At 32.3% G+C, this 19,525-nt stretch overlaps 1 long non-coding RNA gene across 1 annotated transcript; it reads right to left on the bottom strand.

The window, feature by feature from the left end:
* Positions 1 to 13,940: 13,940 nt before the first annotated feature.
* LOC128213502 (uncharacterized) lies at positions 13,941 to 19,216 on the bottom strand. Its single transcript, XR_008257744.1, has 3 exons — positions 19,165 to 19,216; positions 14,315 to 14,541; positions 13,941 to 14,015 (listed from the first exon to the last, which is right to left on the bottom strand). It is a non-coding gene; the product is annotated as an uncharacterized LOC128213502 (long non-coding RNA).
* Between the last annotated feature and the right edge of the window lie 309 nt (positions 19,217 to 19,525).

Here is a 19,525-nt window from a genome sequence, read left to right as displayed (position 1 = left end):
AAATGGCTGTCCAGTAAGCAATTGTGAGTTTGGTTTGTGGTCACCAATCCGGACAAGTGGGTTTTCTTCGGGTACTCCTGTTTTCCTCACCAAAAACAAGATCACACTTTCGAGCAACATCGTGCCAACGAGAGTGACATAGCATAAGTTAATACAACTTGCTTCAAAATGGTTGTGAGATAAATAAAGTTTAAACTAAAACTCTCAAATAAAGTTTTAACTAAAAACAAAACGCTTGTAAATCAGTACTTCATTAACCACTAAAGCTCATATCCTAATCCAATGTTGATGATTTCTATCCTTCACAGCATGTAACAACACTAACCTATAGCTAACTTTAAGTTTATTTGTTTTATTCTCACATGACTTTAACTTGGAATTCCAAAATTATACTACGTTCGAACCAAAATATGACAACGCAATAGCCTAAACGGCGCTGAACTACAGACATAAACGTACAAACTATTACGCCAACTAATTATTTATATTTTCATATACCTCGATTTTAAGACTATCTGCGCATGCGCGCAGGTAGTCTTAGATCGCAATCTCCGAAGAACTACTTCTTTTCATTCGTTTTAACCCATTTTTTGTGTCAATGCGCTCTATGTTTACACGAATTAATGACGTCAAAAACATAAAAAGATTAGTTGTATTGCGGCCCGAGTCTGAGCTATTTCCGCGCTGTACTTTTGTATTCCGCCGTTTTATTTTTAGCAGAATATTACTATTTTTAGATCGCTATATTTATCAGATTAGTGTCTGTAAAAATAATGGAGGCTGAATTCACTCTTGAGTTTACCCCAAAAATGTCCAGAAATAATTACCGACCGCCAGTGTCCCATCTCCTAATTGATAGCTCTGCAGGGTTTGTTAACATAAACTTGGGTGACACTGAAGGACCCTTATTTTTTATGGTGAATTTTGTATATTACTTTTATGAGATGAGAAACAAAAATGATTGTCTGAATGTCAAACCAGTTGTATTTATCGCGTTGCTAATGCTTCAAATACTATGATTGGCCTTCTTGAAATAGCCCGTTCTCAATTCCAAATCAAACGTCAGCGCGCACAGGGCTGGATCACAATTTCAAAGACGTCATGTCCCAAATGACGTAACGTTCGCATACAATTTTGCTCGCTTTCCTGAAAAACAGCAATTAAATGTCATTTTATTGTATTATATTTCACTTCGTGAAAACCAAAAGTAAATATTTCACTTGTGGTTACGCCACTCTTGAAATACAGCTTTAGGTGCTCACTCGGTGAAATATTTTACGCTCGTTCACTGAAACAAACAATTATCCTCTATTTCGTTCGATGGCAAATATAACAGAACGCATTTAGTTCATGTTTGAGGGAACAGGACTGAGCTGCTGCATGGTTAGTCGACTTAGTAATAGTAAGTGTTTATATGTGGTCTTCTAAACGATTTATTCCACAGGCTTGGCGTTTAGAAGACAACAAATAAATGCTAACTTTTTAAGTGTTCAGTGCGAAATGCCGTCCGAATGCCTTTATATTAGCCAGTGCGCATGCGTGAGCCTCTTGACAACTCACTTAACAAAACCAATTAATGACTAAATGGAAATCTGGCAGTTGTTTTCGTTACTAAATGGAAATTTGGCGGTTTTGTAATCTGCTTAATGGATTTTTGGCTCTTAATGATTAAATGTGAATATGTCCAGGGATTCCATTAGCGAAGGCATGAGCCTGAACTCAAAATAATATAAAACGTATACATGGAGTATTCGCATATTCATTTTTGCGGGATCCCAAAGCCACAAGCGATACAACGAATTAGCAATCGGAACACCTCGGCCATTATCCAACAGAATTGACCTCGGAAATAATACGGGTTATTAGCAAATAGTCCAGTATGGCCGACCAAGGAGATGTTTAAACAACAAAGCGATATTTTAGACTGAATAAAGAATGATGTGCTAACTATTACCACCTATTTGTGTGTAAGTGTTATATTTTTATATTGGGCTCTTATGGTGTCCGCCTCCCATCCAAGGTTGTGGGTTCAAGCCCTACCAGGGGTACCTTCTCATCGCCTCAGAAAAAGGCTATCAGTACTCGTTTCCAACCAGGAAACAGACTTGAGAGTGATTCTATAATCTTTCAGCTTTCTTCGCAATCTAGCTAAAATAATTCGGCATTAGCTAAAATGTTAGCTACAATTTTACCATTTTTGTTGACTTGTTTTGCTATCAATCAGAATGTTAATTAGAAGTGATGAGCATTGCTTACTGCACCCAATATTTATTTTCTTTATTTTTAACTACATTAAAAACACATAATATCAAATTGTATTGCATTGTGAGATTGCATCTGTAAGTTTGTGTGTAAATGAATATTTCTGATTTAGAATAATCCTCTAATTTAAAATAAGTTGAATGTAACATAACATGACATGAGATTTTGCAGATACAATTTTATTTCATTGATTATGGGTTTATTTCCTAAAATGATGTAATAAAAGCTATTCTGAATTTGCTTGTTTTTGTTTGAAGAAAATGTGTTAAGGTTTTGTCATAACATTAGTGTCATCATAATCATTGTTGTGTGAAAATTAAACATTCAAAATATATATATAAAAAAAACCCATAAGGTTAACCCAAGTAATCAAAGAGGCACAAGGTCATTGCCAATGAGACATTGAACTAGAGAACAGGAAGCAAATACAACACACAGACTGGTAGCAAAAATAGCCTTATTAGCAAGTGTTGGGATTACAGCCTTGGAATGGTTAGCATAACATATCACTGCATGGGTGTTTAAACTAGTTAATAAGCGTGCAGCCTCCAAATTTATTATTAGTTTCTACATTAAAATACAAGTCTATACTTATGTCTAATATATTTAGACAAAACAAATGTACACAATATTGACAATTCCATGTGCAAAGAAAGGTCCATATCTCTGACTGTATTGGTTATGCTTTACTTCTCTTAATTATTGTGATTTTACTGGTTAAGCCTGGCACATTGATTATTTTTATGATGGACATTTAATTCTGTAGTGGCAAATCTTTAAATTCATGCATGGGGGTTAAAACATAAGAAAGATTGTGAAGTCTACCAAGCTACTCAATCCACCTAGAAGGGCTTTGCAAAGTAATAAAAATGGGAGCAAAACCTAAATAATACTCAATATTACATTGGATTGCATACAGATGGCTCATGTATTTCTTATCTTATGCTTAAAACAAAATTGATGGACATGTTTATCTTAATAAAACTAAAAGTTACTGGAACGATACATCAAAGCTGGAGGCACTCGTTTGCATTTAATGGAGTCGGACATAAAAAAGTTTCATTTTTTTGTGAAACGTGATCAAAACGCTTGGAACAATGATAAAGTATTGTTCAAAATAGGTCTCTTGTTAAGGATTATTGAAAAATGTGACAAGGTGTGACAAGGTGTGGACTAGATTGCCGAAAAGTTTTAGTAACCTTACTAAATATTTTATGTTTAGGCTTTTATTTACAAAAACATGTTCAATTGAGTATCTATTAGTTGGTGTTTTGTGTTTGTTTATAAAGAAAGACAAATTACTCAAAGACATTAAGAATAATTGATTAAGACAAATATATTGTGAATAATTTTCAATATTGAAACAAAGGCATGCATGGCAATCAACTGATAAAGCTAACAGGGCGGCTAGCTCAACCCTACCCTCCACAACAAACCCACAACTACACAATGCAAGCAATGTTTTTTACAAATAGTAATGTTTTTTAATGGCAAGGAAAGCTGAACATACTATGACTTAAAACTTACATTTCGTAGGATAATCCTACCTGGATTAAGAAAAAGCTGATTTTAGTCCATACATGCATCAAATCCGATGTATTATTTTATGCATGCCATGGACTATTACTGTCATGTACATTTTCTCTGTTAACGATTTTTCGAGTGGAAACAGTGTGCTTCAGGTAAAGATGAACATCTAAATATTTAAATGCGAACATAATTTGATGTTCCAATTAATATCTTCACTGTGACAAGAACATATAATGTATCAACGCAATCCATTTCCTTGTTGTTTAATACAGTACAATTGGCCTTCTTTACGTGGATTGAATATGGTGTTAATCGCCAGCGGCCTCGTCACATTTTCGTATATCCTTACTACTATTTACGAGGTCTATCTCGAAGCTTGCCGGAGATGGCCGATTTTTTTACGATTGACGAATTACTTGATAATAGAATATGTATGGGAAACCGGTTGTTTCAGGTTAACACTAACACATGTATTGATTTATGCACTTATGTATCTCTACTAATGTATTTATAATAAAATAACATGTACTAAAAACAAATAGTGTCCGTGAACATCCAGTTGCGTTAAGATTTATAGTTTCTTTACCCAAAAGTACGCAACAAATGCAAAGTATTCAACTTTAAGTACTTGAAATTTTTGTATAAAAGCGAGCAGTTTAAAACAGGTAAACGTAGGTTAAAATGTGTTAGTGTATACTGTAGATATGGTTTGAACTCTGACAAAAATGATGAAAATAGTAGCGTTCACTATATGCATAGTTTGCGAGTTGATGCAACGACATAATTAGGCATGGTAACTTTGATGCATATGTTATAGATAGATAGATAGATTTATTCGTGCATATATATGTCATTGTAACAAACCAAATATCTCATAAAGTTATAACACAGACTGATTAACAAAGTATTAGTGATGATATCTATACTAAAGCACAACATCATTAGAATGCATTGGATACATACGTGCGTTAACAAAGATTTAATTCAATGTGACAAATATATAACACAGGATAACCCATTAAAGTTATTCAACTTATTTCCAATGGGGTCCTTATGACAAATATAATTATTTGCCAAGATCTCAGTTGTAAGCTGTTTAAATTAGGTTTACTTATACAAAAATAACATGCATGTACTCTTGACCAGTTAAAGAATGATTAAATGTTTGATATCGAACTTTTACAGTTATAATGCAACCGACTGTTAAAACCATATGACACTTTAGCATAATATGACAAAAATCTTTGGACTGATATGCAAGATTAAATGAATAACAATTAATAAAAAAGGAAATCTTCCATTTCTGCACATTTCATACCAACAATGAGATGTGATTTCACTTCTTTTTTAAAAGTATTCTTATTTTTCAATTCTTTTAACTTTATTGGAAGACTGTTCCAGTCCTGGATTGCTTGATAAAAGAAAGTATTTAATATAAAACTGTCAGCCTGTGGCACTTTAAAATTTCCAGCACTATGTCTACTGTTGTACGAATGTGTGGATGAGACTAAAGTAAAATGTTCATGTAAGTATGATGGGCATTTGCTATTAAAGATTTTATGTACATGGTTTAGTCGTAGTTGCTTTATCCTATTTTCTATATTAAGCCATCCAATATCACTGAAAGCCGAGACTTTCAGGGAAGTTCTACAATCATAGCCATAAATAAATCTGACAACTTTGTTCTGAGTGACCTGTAATCTGTTCTTGAATTGTTTACATATACCACTGTACCAAGATGTCGATGCATAGTCAAAATGGCATTGTATTAAGGAGTTACATAACAATCTTCTTAGATTCATATCTAAAAAACGATTTTGTCTATATAAAAATTTTAGCCTAGAATTAACTTTACTGACAATATTGTTAACAATAGATGCAGCACTGAGATCATTGTCCAGTATATTTCCAAGATATTTAACAGATTGTTTAGGTTTTATGATATGGCCATTGCAGTTTACATTAAAGCTATCAACTTTTGTTAGTTTTCTTTTAGACCCAAATAAAATACATTCTGTTTTTCCAAGATGCAAAGACAGTTTGTTGTCAACTAACCACTTACTACAGTTTTCAAGTTCCTTGCCGAGTACATTACTAATAACAGACGGATCTTTGTGTGAGAAAAGGATAGCACTATCATCTGCATATAATATTAATTTACATTTTTCACTTATGCTTATACTCATATCATTGACATAGCATAAAAACAGCAACGGTCCAAGTATGCTTCCTTGAGGAACGCCACAAGAGATGTTCATGAATTCAGACGTTGTATTATTTACATTGACAACTTGTTTACGTCCAGATAAATATGATTGAAACAAATCAATTGAATCCACACCAATTTCTTTTAACTTCTGACATAGAATTTTGTGATCTACGGTATCAAACGCCTTTTGAAGATCCAGCATAATCATTCCTGTATATAGACCTTTGGAATTTTGTTCTTTTATATGGTCGGTCAAATGAATTAGGCAGGAGTCAGTTGAATAGTTACATCTAAAACCACTCTGAAGTTCGTATAATAATCCATGTTTAACAAGAAAAGATTCTAGTTGGTTGTATACAACTCTTTCTAAGATTTTTGAAACTACATAGTATGCTTACAGGTCGATAGTTTGAAACATCAGATCTGTTTTATTTCTTAAACAATGGTTTAACTTTAGCATTTTTGAGTTCAGATGGTACAATGTTACTTGTGATAGAACTGTTTATCAGAAATGTTACTGGTATCTTTAAAAATGGTGCAGCATCTTTTAAAAATCTTGCAGGAATGTTATCTAACCCTGTGCTTTTTGAACAATTTAGTTTACATAGTTCCTTGTAAATGTATTCTTCACTAACAGTGTGAAGTTTAAATTTAACAGAGTCAGGATTTCTATCTTTATAAAATCGTTTAAAACAGTCAGACTCATAGTTAAACAAATTGAAGGGCAAATGTAGTTTTTTTACTAAAGTTGAGGCTACAGTAGTAAAAAAGTATTAAAGTGATTTGCAATCTTACATGGTTCAAAACAATTTTCATCATCAATGTTCAAAACAATATTTGGAGAAGATTTACTTTTACTACTATATCCAAGATTTTTTAAATCTGACCACAGCTTTTTTGGATCATTTTTATTTTCTTCCAGCTTGTTCGACATATATTCCGATTTGGCCTTAATTACTTCTTTCTGAACAAGGTTTCTGTAAAAACGATATTTATCTAACATCTCCTTCTGTTTGTATTTTTTGAATTTGAAATAAAAAGCATCTCTTTGACTGATGAGTTCCAGAATGTTAGAATCTAACCATGGTTCACTTCTTTGTTTTAGTCTGACTTCCTTAACAGGAGCAACAGTGTTCAAAACTGACAGAAATGTTTCTTTAAAAGACAGCCATGAATCTTCTACAGTTTTTGCAATAAACATGTTTGACCAATCGCAAAGTTTAAGTTTGTGAATAAAATGATCTACATTGTAATGTTTCAAAGACCTTACAACAACATTCTTATGCATATTATACGTCCCTTTCTGTGTTTTACGCGTACAAAATACAGGCAAATGATCACTGAGACCTATCGGAAGAGTACCAGACTGAACAATCTCGTTTTGATGGCTACATAAAATGTGATCTAACACAGAAGAGGAGGACTCTGAGATTCTGGTAGGGTCATTTATGATCTGTTTTAGATTAAAGATATTAAGAACTTGTTCAAACCTTTTAAAAAGAGCTGATTTCTTTGCAAAAAAACAAATGTTAAAATCACCAAGGATGTACCATTCTGTGTCAGATCTAACCATAGATAAAACATTTTCAAAAATATCAACAAAATCTGTTTGTTTAGGTGGTCTATAACATGACCCTATTAAAATAGGTTTGGTTTTTGGTAATAAAATATCAGCCCACACTGCTTCAATATTGTCATTTTCTAGGTCCCGTCTTTCGGTGAACGCCAGATCTTCATTAACGTATAAGCATACTCCACCACCTTGTCTGTTCCGGTCCTTTCTGATCACATTGTATCCTTGAATTTGTATTTCCGAGTCCATAACTGAATTGTCCAGCCAGGTCTCTGAAAACGCTATGGCTGCAAATCTATATTTTGACATTAAATGTCTCACTTCGGGCAACTTTGGTAATAGAGATCGTATGTTGAAATGAATAAAATGAAGTCCTTTAAGTTCAAAGCAGTTAAAATTACTACAAGATTCAGCAAAACTATTGTCATGTAAATCTGGCAGAATTCTATCATGAATATCGTTTAAATCATCACAAAGATAATAAGGTAATAATTTAAAAGTACATATCCGACAAGTGAAATAGAAAGATCCATTAGATTTGCATACGTTTGAGTAAAAAGAATCACTTATATAACCTGAGCATCTTATATGTGTCCGGATTTCACAAAAATCACAGTTGACAGCTTTACTACGGGCAGTTACACCTTTTCCACAAACCGAACAAGGAAATTTAGGTTGTCTCCCTTTTTTCATATTTGAAAATCCCGAATTATCAGCATACTTGTCCTGTACAATAGGTCCAGGGTGAGGGTGCACGTCACCACTTAGTAGAAGGAACACGAAAAATATATATCTTGGATTAACCTTGGCATAATACTTCTGAAGGTTTTTAATAGTTCTCATGGAGGATACAAAATGGCTGGGTGCCACTTCAACCACTGGGGGCGAAAGGTACGAAAGAATTTCAAACGTGAAAATACTTTTTTTTGTAGAGTCGAAACAGTTGACAAGTGTTTTTTCGCCTGGAGAATATTTATGTTTTGTTTTAGGCTGGTTGGTATCGTTGTATTCCACTGCCTTTAAATATATTTGAAGAAGTATACAGGCGACTAATATTCCACGAAAAGCCACCATCTTGAACGACTAGACTGTTAGCTCCTGTATTAAAACGAAATTAAATGTCTCACCAGTACGTACAGAAGAAAAAGTGACTCTCCACATATGTTGAAAAAATAATTTACTCTTCCTTTTTACTAAGCTTGTAAGTCCCTCTTCGGTTATTTCTACGCCGGGATCCGAACACTATCAAGCGTTTACGTTATATCTCCTGTGGAATTGTTGTTCGATTTTGTTGAATTTGTCATAAACGGTATGGTTGTTGGCAAAATGATTGTTCACTGTTGATTTCCCATCTTTTAAGTTAAAGTTCCGTCTTTTTCCTCTTTGTAACTCGATTTTTTGCGCCGACGTCAAAGCAAATTTGAAGTTTTCCAAAGTTCACACAAACCATCTTGATGAAAATTGTACCATAAGACGTGAATTTTAATTTGACATCGTTTGATAATATTTTTTTGAATATTGCTTAAGAAATAATGTTAAAATAATTTATTTTTGTTAAAATATATAAGAGCGTCATTTTTTACAACTTGTTATGATGACGTCATTTCCGCTTAACCCTTCTTATTTAGTAACACAAGTATGCTATCTTGAAGATAAATGAAAGCAGATGTCACGGGTTATTTGCACATCATTATGAGGCGCGGTCTTCCAAACAATCTTACACAATGGTAAAATGTTTCAGTGGAGACTGATATGACCGTGAATTATACTTTAAATAAGATTGAGATGATTTGTTTAAATCAACCAGTATTCTCAACCATTACAACGTGATCTGGAGTTCATTATATATTTACCATTGGAATATACGAATCTAGGGTTACTAAAACATAATCATGAATACTACGGCTATGTAAATTAGTTGTATGTTTCAATTGTAATGTGTTTTAATACCATGCATATACACCCGATCAATGAGACGGTGTAAGAACGTGATTACCTACATTATTTGTTCCATTTATATTCAATAGTTGACTTACCTGTTTTAAAAGTTCACAACAGGTGGATAACGGTCACAAGTTCTCATTTTCATTCTCTGGTCCATAAATAAACTAGTTTTTCATATCATTTTTTAGACCTCATTATTACAAATTGATTACTGCTAATACTAAATAATTTTGAATTTGTTAAAATAGATATTCATTGCTGATTACAAATCAATAAAACTAAATTAACTGTATCTTACATGAATGACAACATTATTACGTTTTTATTTTAAGCGGAAAAATACATTAACAATCGCTAACGACCGAAGAAGGAATGTATGTAATATTTGTTTTAACATACATTTTACATATTAATATATCCTAAAGTCATCAGACATCAAAAATTAGATTGTGGATGAAGTTCCCTTTTAATCGTTTCTACATTTATCACCGGGTGAGCAAATTAAACGCAATGGGTTTTCTTGTAAAAACGAAGCTCGTCTGTTCAAAACTTCAAAGTCAAAACTTCAACTATCTGGTTTTCCGCTCTATTATACTAAAACCAGGGAACCAAACAAACTAAGCCAATACTCACTGTATGTATTGTAGCGTTTATCTCCCCTCTATCACAAAGATAAAAATAATCACGATTACGCGCGCTATACATTCAGGCAATAACAACAGTGTCACCTTTAAAAGCAAATCATCGGAATTATTGTACAACATCAAACTCATTATTATACACAGTACACATTTACGTTATAACATTCGCTCATGCTTAAACGCGATCATTGACGTCTCTAACAGAGCGAACCATTGTCTAATTATTCTGACTTTCGAACATGGTTAAGATGAATAACTCTTCACGGTATTATACGTCGGGTTATGCAAAAGTTGTTTCCCTTACACCGCTAAGGACAGCATCTTATAAAATGAGTCCTGCTCCTCCCAAGGGCAAAATGAGCAAAATCTCGCAAAATGAGTAAAATCACCAATAAAGTGAGTCCTACTCCCTCCGTTTTTCTGCTACTCGTATATTGGATCAGATTACTTGACACAAACAATAACACAGAAGAAATATTCAAATTTCATTTAAAAAAAATCATTGATGCATTTTAATTACGATTTTTTCCATAAAGATCCAAAATATAGAAGTACTATAATGAAGATCCAAAATATAGAAGTACTTGTGTCTTTTCGTATTCATTCATCAGAACTTAAATCATTTCATGACGACGAGGGCACAATAGAAAACATTGCAAACGACGACAGGGGCATCAAGTATAACCATCTAGCAAAACGACGGCTGGTGTTTGATGCGTAAATACAAGATAACGGGACCATCGGGAAAAGCTATTGGGCTATTATTTCATCAAAATATGAGAAAGTGACGACTTTTAAGATATTTCCAGTGCTTAACGTGCAACAGCTCTTTATTTCTATTTGGATTAAAAACATAAAATAAATTGGTTTCCCTCTGCAATTAATACTTAATACTACCACATCACTCAGACAAACGCGCGTCTCTTCTGTAGTTCCTCCGATGAATACCCGGCAATATTTTGTGGAAAGGGGAATCAATCTTTTGAAGGAATTTTAAAGTTATTTCCCAGTTTTGTTTCAGAATGACGTGAATATTATCATTTGAACGCGACTGTTTGTTATCTTGATACGGTTTGTGTCTCTAGTTCATGGTCGTTTGGCCCCTTGTCCTGTGCCTCTGAACAGAGTTCTTTTCTTTAAATTTTCTACTACTAGGCTTTTCCCTGTAGTTTTCATTGTATGATTGAACAATGAACATTATCGGACTCAATTTACACTAACCTGATACAGTAATACTTTTCTAGTTTTTCTTGCTATGAAAAAGCAATCTTTTATATTAATATGAATTTGAATCTAAAACATATTTTTCAAGCTAACCCGCGTCAAGTGGTACCACTTTTCAATCGATTTCGGTTAGTTCTTGTTTATTTGCAATTTGTTTGATATTCAAGTATGCTTATTCGATAGCCATAATTATATTATAACAATGATCGACCCATTCGTAATGCGCCATAGAATTACGTATTCAAAAGTTACTGAAGGGATGAACTGGTTGGTAACCACTGGCGGCTTTCAAATTGCTATTTCGTTATTTCCAGTGCTAAATATACCATTAACTTGAATTTTGTTTTCTAAAAAAAATGCTTATTGTTTTCCCTCTTCAATTAAGAACTAAAATCCACCACTGTGACAGCTCTGTATTAGATGTTTTTTCTCTCCCACACCCCCGTAATAATCAATATTGACACAGAAAATCCCTGAGTATAAAATTATACCCCCATTTATAATAATAATAATAATAATAATATATGTTGATGGGAATGCGATTTTGATCATTCTGGTACTTTTGTTTTGATTTTGTGATTATTATATTTTCTGATAGAGACATATATATATAATGAGTCAGTTTTGAAAATTTTAGATGGTTATCTTAAAAATCAAAAACGTTACGCTATTTTAAATACAGTGACTGTAACTTTTATCAGTTTGGCATTAAAAGCCATATTTCTAGAAGTGTTGCTTAGCAACAGTAGAATATGTTAAAGTTTACCTTATTCTTAATTCAATATGAAAAAGTTAACAAAAAATTGTCATACTTGTTATAAAAAAGGAAAGCATCAGTAATACTTATTTCACTATGTTAAAAGGCGTTATAAAATCTAATTATACTTATTTTCACATACATGTAGAAAAAAGTAATGTTACTCATATTGAGTCAAATCTGCTCAAATTTGAAACTGAGAATGTTAATTTTAAATGAATGCTCTGATCATTGATGACAAATATCATTTGATTTCGACGTACTCTAGAAAGTCAATTTACAAGCAGTTTTGTTGTCTAACTTATAGTTACTACCCAAATCTATGAATCACTTTTCGGAGCATTAAAAACATTAATAAATGTTGCTAGGCTACAAAAAAAATATCATTCATTTTAGTTATTATCAGCTAGAAATGGAAAGCAAGCATAAGATATACCCTGAATTGTGAGTATGAAATCACTTTACATATTTTACTTTTTATCTGAAGGACATAAATTCCATTATAAAAATAGAAGGAAATTGTATGTACATGTTGAACTGAAATATCAAATAAACTATGTTCAATAAGAATGTTCTGAATGAAAATGATATGAAACAAGTCGTTTTCCATTCCTTTAGAAAATTCTTTCCTATTTACATGTGAAGTTTTCTTTATTTGTTTTCTAAGATACACAATGGCAGTATTATACAAGTGTTACTAGGAAACTGTAGAATATAAACATTATTTTCAGCTTTGGTTCATCTAAAAACCTCAAATAATCAAACTGTCTATCAAAACCTTTAAATTTACCATGGTGCCCAATCAAAACAATAAAAATAAACTGATATCTGAAAGTTATGTGTATTAATTAATTGAATTCAACTGATTGTATGTATTACAATAGTGAATGTTTGTTACCATCTTCGACTCATGTACTGGATAAAAAAAAATATTTAAAAAAAAGTATACTTTCATTTACTATGCTTAAACTAACTTTGATATATATTATAAAATATACATGGACATAGAACAATAATAAGAGTAATAGAGTTTCCAAAAAAGATCTCATATTGAATACATGCATATTAAAAAGGCAATTGTTGTATTGTAATAAATGTTAATGCAGTAATGTGATACCTGATTGATACACATCTGACAAATGCTAAATAAGATATGGGCAAAGCACTTGAAAAAACATAAATTATTTACATTTAGGATATTTATTCATATCACTTTAAGATAGTTTGTTATTCAAGAGTGGCATAGAAAAACATATTTTCATGAGTGAAGAAGCTGTTATTTCAATGACAAAACTCACTATATCACCGAAAAGCATGATAGAAATATACATAATATATCTGTTCGTTTGTGTTATACTTGTAGTTTAACACAAGTTAAGGCCTGGTAAGGTTTTGCTTAATGAAGAACAAAGCAGGTTTTTCCCAAATACTGCCTGTGAAGGTGGATTGCACCTGAAAAATGGAAACATAAAAACTATTTTTTACAGTGGCAGGTTTATACTTAGACTGAAGTAAATGAAATTTTCTTACTGATCTTAACTTGTGTGAAGGTTAAAAACATATTAATTTCATAATAAATGTGAACAATAAAACATTATATACTTAATAATATATTACATCATCATTTTGATTCAGGATCAATCTTGAAAAATGAATCCTAAGGCAGTCTTAATGTGGTTTCCACAGTATTATTAACTATTTAAACAAGCCATTTTAAGTCCAGAAAAACTTCATGTCCAATCATATCTTAGGTTAGAAAAACAAAACAGCACATATACATATTCTTCCATCCAGTGTTCCCTCAAACCAATGTCTTGGAAGTATTGGTATCGTGTGTAAACATCACTACCAGCTTTCATTGACAGGTTTCACATCCTTATCGATTTGGTAGAAACATTGTGACATGTATTAGCAAAGCAATGCAAAACTTTCAAATACATGATAAATAAGAATAAATTATTCAAATCAAATTACACTAACGCGCTAAAGAGTTCATGCAATACATGTACCTAAATAAAGTAATAGCATTTATCACAACATTATTAATTTATTAATGAATTTAAGATACAAGATGCACCATACATGTACGTGTGTACTTCAGAAAAAACCCACACAAAGTAATATAAAAAGACACAGTTAACTTTGGAAGTTCAATTATCCAATATAAAACTTACATTGTGTGTCTGCATGGCAAATAAATGACTTTTGGGGGAGGGGCTGTCTTGTTTCAACCCACATTTCACAATTGGGAATTGGGGATAGTTGACATTTTTGGCCCAATCTAAGATGTAATGACATCTGATGTCAAGGATGTAAAGGTCATAAAGCAGTGAGACAAGGAAATGTTTTGTTGATTCTTATGAAACTGCTCCTAGGCTTGATCGACCCCAGCTGTGCTCACCTATTGAAATGAACATCACAATCAGCCGATGTAAAACAGGAAATATTTGAAGAATGGAAAAATTGCAGGCTTATTCTGAAAACACAGGTTTTCTATTTTGAATTCCAGTCACTCGTTATTTTTCGCAGCTTATGCCATTATAACCGTTTTGTTATATCTCAGTTTTAAGACTTTCAGACTAGATCTAATTCTATGACATATCCTTCATTATTCCGCAAAATCATGTTTTTAAATCCATTTGAAATCATTGACAAATGACAAAATATATGTATTATACAGGATAATACATGGTTGACCACACACACACACGCACACGCACGCGCGTACACACGCATACACACACACTCAAACAAATGCTTCGAATGAAAACGTAAGCATAAATTAATGTTATTTCAAAAGGGTACGTATTAAAATGTAATTAGAAAACATTAAGAAGCATGAATATAATACATTAATTTAACACATCAATGCTGAACAATACATCAAATTGTACCTAAATGTTAACAAGAAATTTCTTTAAAATTAATTAACTGAGTAAGTAGGACAGTCACACATGTATTTAACACCTAACACGGTATATATACATAATGTATAAACTATATTCATGGAATTGTGCATACAATTCTTACAATGGTTTTTGCAATTGATCATGTAAAAAGAACTTCTTGCAGCAGGCTTTAAATGTCTTTATCGTGTTAGAACTTTCCCACTGTAGCATGCAAAACGAGTGTTGTTTTGTGTTTTATGTCAAATGTGAGCAATGTCTTGTCGCGTAGAAGATCGTAATCCATATCTTGTATTGTTAGATATCTTTATAATGTCTCTTATATAACTCGGTGTAAGATCGTTAATAAATTTATATACCATAACAGCCGTTTGATATTTGCAACGGTATTCAAATTGAAGCCATTCTAATGTTTTAAATAATTCATGCGATGGCGTTCTAATAGGCTTAAAGAGAATAATTTTTGCAGCTCTTTTTTGTAGCTTGGTTATTCGTCTCATATGCGTTTGCTTACTTTTCCTCCAAACACTACAACAATAGTCAAACATAGGAAGTATATACGATTTATAAAACAAGTGTCTCATTTGATCCATTAAAAAGTAATTAAGTCTTTTTAAAAGGGCTATCTTTGCAGTTACTTTCTTGCAGACAAAGTCAACTTGCAGATTCCATGACAATGATGAATCAATAACAATTCCAAGCAACTTCTTCGAGGTTACATTTTCAATTTGTACTTTGTATACGAAACATTTGAGTGCACATGCATTTCTTAACTTTGCATTTGAACCCAGCAACATGCAATTCGTTATTAGTTACCATGTTGTTTATTTTGCACCACTCCGATACCATATCTAAATTTATTTGCAACGTTCATTCAATTTCCTGCGTATTTGAACTTTTTGCATATAGTTTAGTATCATCAGCATATAAGTCAATGAAGGAATTTTCTATTTCAAAGGTAATGTCATTAATATATATAAGAAAAAGAATAGGTCCAAGAATGGAATACCTGAGGAACTCCAGACCTTATACATCTTCGTGAAGATTGTGAATCCCCAAACTTTACAATTTGTTGTCTATCTTTCAAATACAAAGTTATCAGTTGAACGGAATTATCACTGAAATTGTCTAATTTCAATTTATCTAAAAGTATTTGATGATCTACTAGATCAAACGCCTTTCGTAAATCAAGAAAGGGAGCACCTACATAGTTTCCATTGTCAATTCCATCAATTCAATCATCAATTATTCTTATCAACGCTGTGTGACAAGGATGATTTTCTCGAAACCCAGATTGAAATTCATGTATGTTAGTCGTATTTTTTAAAAATGTTTTGATTTGATCTGCCAAGTGCCGTTCAAACACCTTCTGCGATCAGAAGATTTATATATAGGCAAAACCTAAGCCTCTTTTAATGAGTCAGGGAATATTCATAGCCGTATGCTATTATTTATAATGAACGTTAGTGGTAATTAATCGTACATCGTTTTTGTTAAAGTTTAATGATGAATTTTTTGAAACACGACAAGAACATTGTAAAAAAATTAAGTGTTTGTCGCTCCTTAGCGCGCTTAAAGAAAACACACAAACCAATTTATAATACATTTTAACAGCTTGTCCCGTTGTTGTGAATTTATCTTTATAAAACATGATGACATAATTCATTTAAAGAGATGCGTAGCAGACAACATTTTCGGTGGTCTGGTGTTACCGATATGGTTGACTACACGGCAATTACTAACCTTTGCACATATGTTTTAAAGCTTTAATTAACTTTTGATTATACTTTATAGTTTTACTAGCTACAGGCGATGACAGAAATAATGCAAATAAAACGCTAAAATAGTTAAAGCCAAGACTTGATTCTATCAAAAACAGAAGTTAATATATTTTATAGTGCATCATTCCGTTAAAAGTACGAGCCTATTTTACTGTTAATATTAGTTGCATGTAACATTGAATAACTTTGGTATTGTTTCGCCTTTTGCAACAAATGAATAATAATACTGTTAAAAAGAACATGCAACTGTAATAAAAAAATCTTAGATATGATAACAGATACATAAGTAAACAGTAATATCATGTTAATGAAACATCTTTGTTCATGAGTCATGAATCAAGATTACCTACGTATCTGCAATTGCTTAAGGATTGAATAAAATAAAGATTACCTGCGTATCTGCAATAACTTGAAGATTGCATAAAATCAAGATTACCTACGTATCTGCAATTACTTTAGGATTACATAAAATAAAGATTACCTGCGTATCTGCAATTACTTGAAGATTGCATAAAATCAAGGTTACCTACGTATCTGCAATTACTTAGAAATTGCATAGAATAAAGATTACCTGCGTATCTGCTGGGACCAATAACAAAAATCCTAATCCCAAGTATCTGCAATTACTTGAAGATTGCATAAAATCAAGGTTACCTACGTATCTGCAATTACTTAGAAATTGCATAGAATAAAGATTACCTGCGTATCTGCTGGGACCAATAAAAAAAATCCTAATCCCAAGTATCTGCAATTACTTGAAGATTGCATAAAATCAAGATTACCTACGTTTCTACAATTACTTAAGGATTGCATAAAATAAAATATACGTATCACAAAATACACATTGACTTGACAAGATAAGTCCTTGTAACTGAAACCGATAAAAGAATATTTTAAAAACGAATCACAATATATCGCTGGATCTAGCGTATCGCAATATACATCGCGATCCGGTTTTTGGAGTATCGTTACAACCCTAATTGTACATACTGACTAGACGAGAGCCGTCACGTGGTGTTTAATTGAAACCGATAAAAGGCTATTTAAAAAAGAAACTATATTTATAATTCGTTTGTCATTCATTTCCATCGAATTTGTTTGCTATACAAAGATGGTGATAATTAAAGAAGTCCAACTTCAACACAAATTATTTATTAATAAAACTAATTCATGGTACTCTTTTTTTAATGCTTTGTATCAATGGTCTTTCTTGTAATTTATAGAACACCCAGACAAAATGGCGCCTGTTTATAAGTGTGAATATTATATTTAGACAGACGAGCGTTTTCGTTCGCTCTGTGGCTTTCTTGTTAAATAAACATTGTATTTCGTTGCAAAGTGTTGATCTTGTAATATTTCGTTTCTTCAGACTGGAAGACCAAAAAACCTACCAGCAAGACAAAGCTCAACTGAAAATTTATTTGGCAAGGCGAAACAACAAGGCGGAAGACATTGTACACGTGCTCTTATACAAAACACATTTCAATAGATACACATTTGGAAGTGCATACATATATACATTGAATGTATATGAACTTATATAGATTTTCTTTTTCTTTAACCTAATTTCTTTATTCATATTCACTCGACAATTACATTTCTCTTTAAAAACAGTATCCCTTTCTGATAAATGTAATAGCCACATACACTAAGAATGACACTAGAGGTAGTTTTGAATACATTTTACCTATCCGAAATGTGTTGCAAAACAGTGCTTTCGACATATTACCGGCTCATCAACATGCAACTCAATGCAAACATTTAGAACACGCACGACTGGTCACTTTGTTCTCTGATTTTGGTTCAGAATCAGTTTATTTGTATATCAGTTTTCTAAAAACCGTCTCTGCTGTTGCCAAGTTATCGAAATTGTGTGAGTAGTCTGTGCTTTCAAAGGATCTCTCTTCTAAAAAACGAAATTACTGATATGGACATATACACTGACCATAAACATTTACTTTTGGGTAGATGCCCTTTCTTTAACCGTTGTAAAAGTAAACATTTAAACATTGTTTAACTCTAACATTCAACCTTCTAAATATCTCCAATACGGCGAAAAGAGGTTAATAAAAACTATTATCTAGTTTCAAAAACACATCCACACAAATTAGGATCTCCAGAACACTGTTTTACAACATGTTAAATGATTGATATTTTGCGCATTTTTTGTGTATAAACATGATAGTTTATACGGACAAACATGATTTTGATCCGTTTGAAATTCTTATACTTTGTGTTATCCACCAATTATGTTGTTAGGAATACAAAATGATTGAAGGAGATAAGAAATACCTTACGACAACAATTCAAAACTCGAGCAAAAAATGCATTACTCACATCATTGTGATAAACGCGCGTCTCCTCTGCATTTTCTCCGTCCATATTTAATGAATATCAGAAAGCGAAATAAACCTATTGGAGGATCTTTTTAAGAAATTTAATTTCCCCGTTTGGTGTCAGTATAGGGCAAAGTACACCAATACGGAAGCGCCTACTCATTGTTACATCACTTTCTTTAAATTGAATGGTATGTGCTTTAAAAAACAGGCTGAACATGCTGGATCTACTTGATCTACTTTTTATTGTTTACATTTTCATCACATTGTTTGTCCCCGGGTATTGTCATTTTACCGAATACACAGTGGTTACGTTCAACCAATTTTATTTTTCTAAGGAGAAAGGTAACTTTTTTTCTAAC

This window comes from Mya arenaria, chromosome 13, assembly GCF_026914265.1.
Source record: "Mya arenaria isolate MELC-2E11 chromosome 13, ASM2691426v1".
NCBI lineage: Eukaryota > Metazoa > Mollusca > Bivalvia > Myida > Myidae > Mya > Mya arenaria.
The sequence above is the reverse complement of the archived record's forward strand: the minus strand, read 5'-3'. Positions and strand labels throughout refer to the sequence as shown.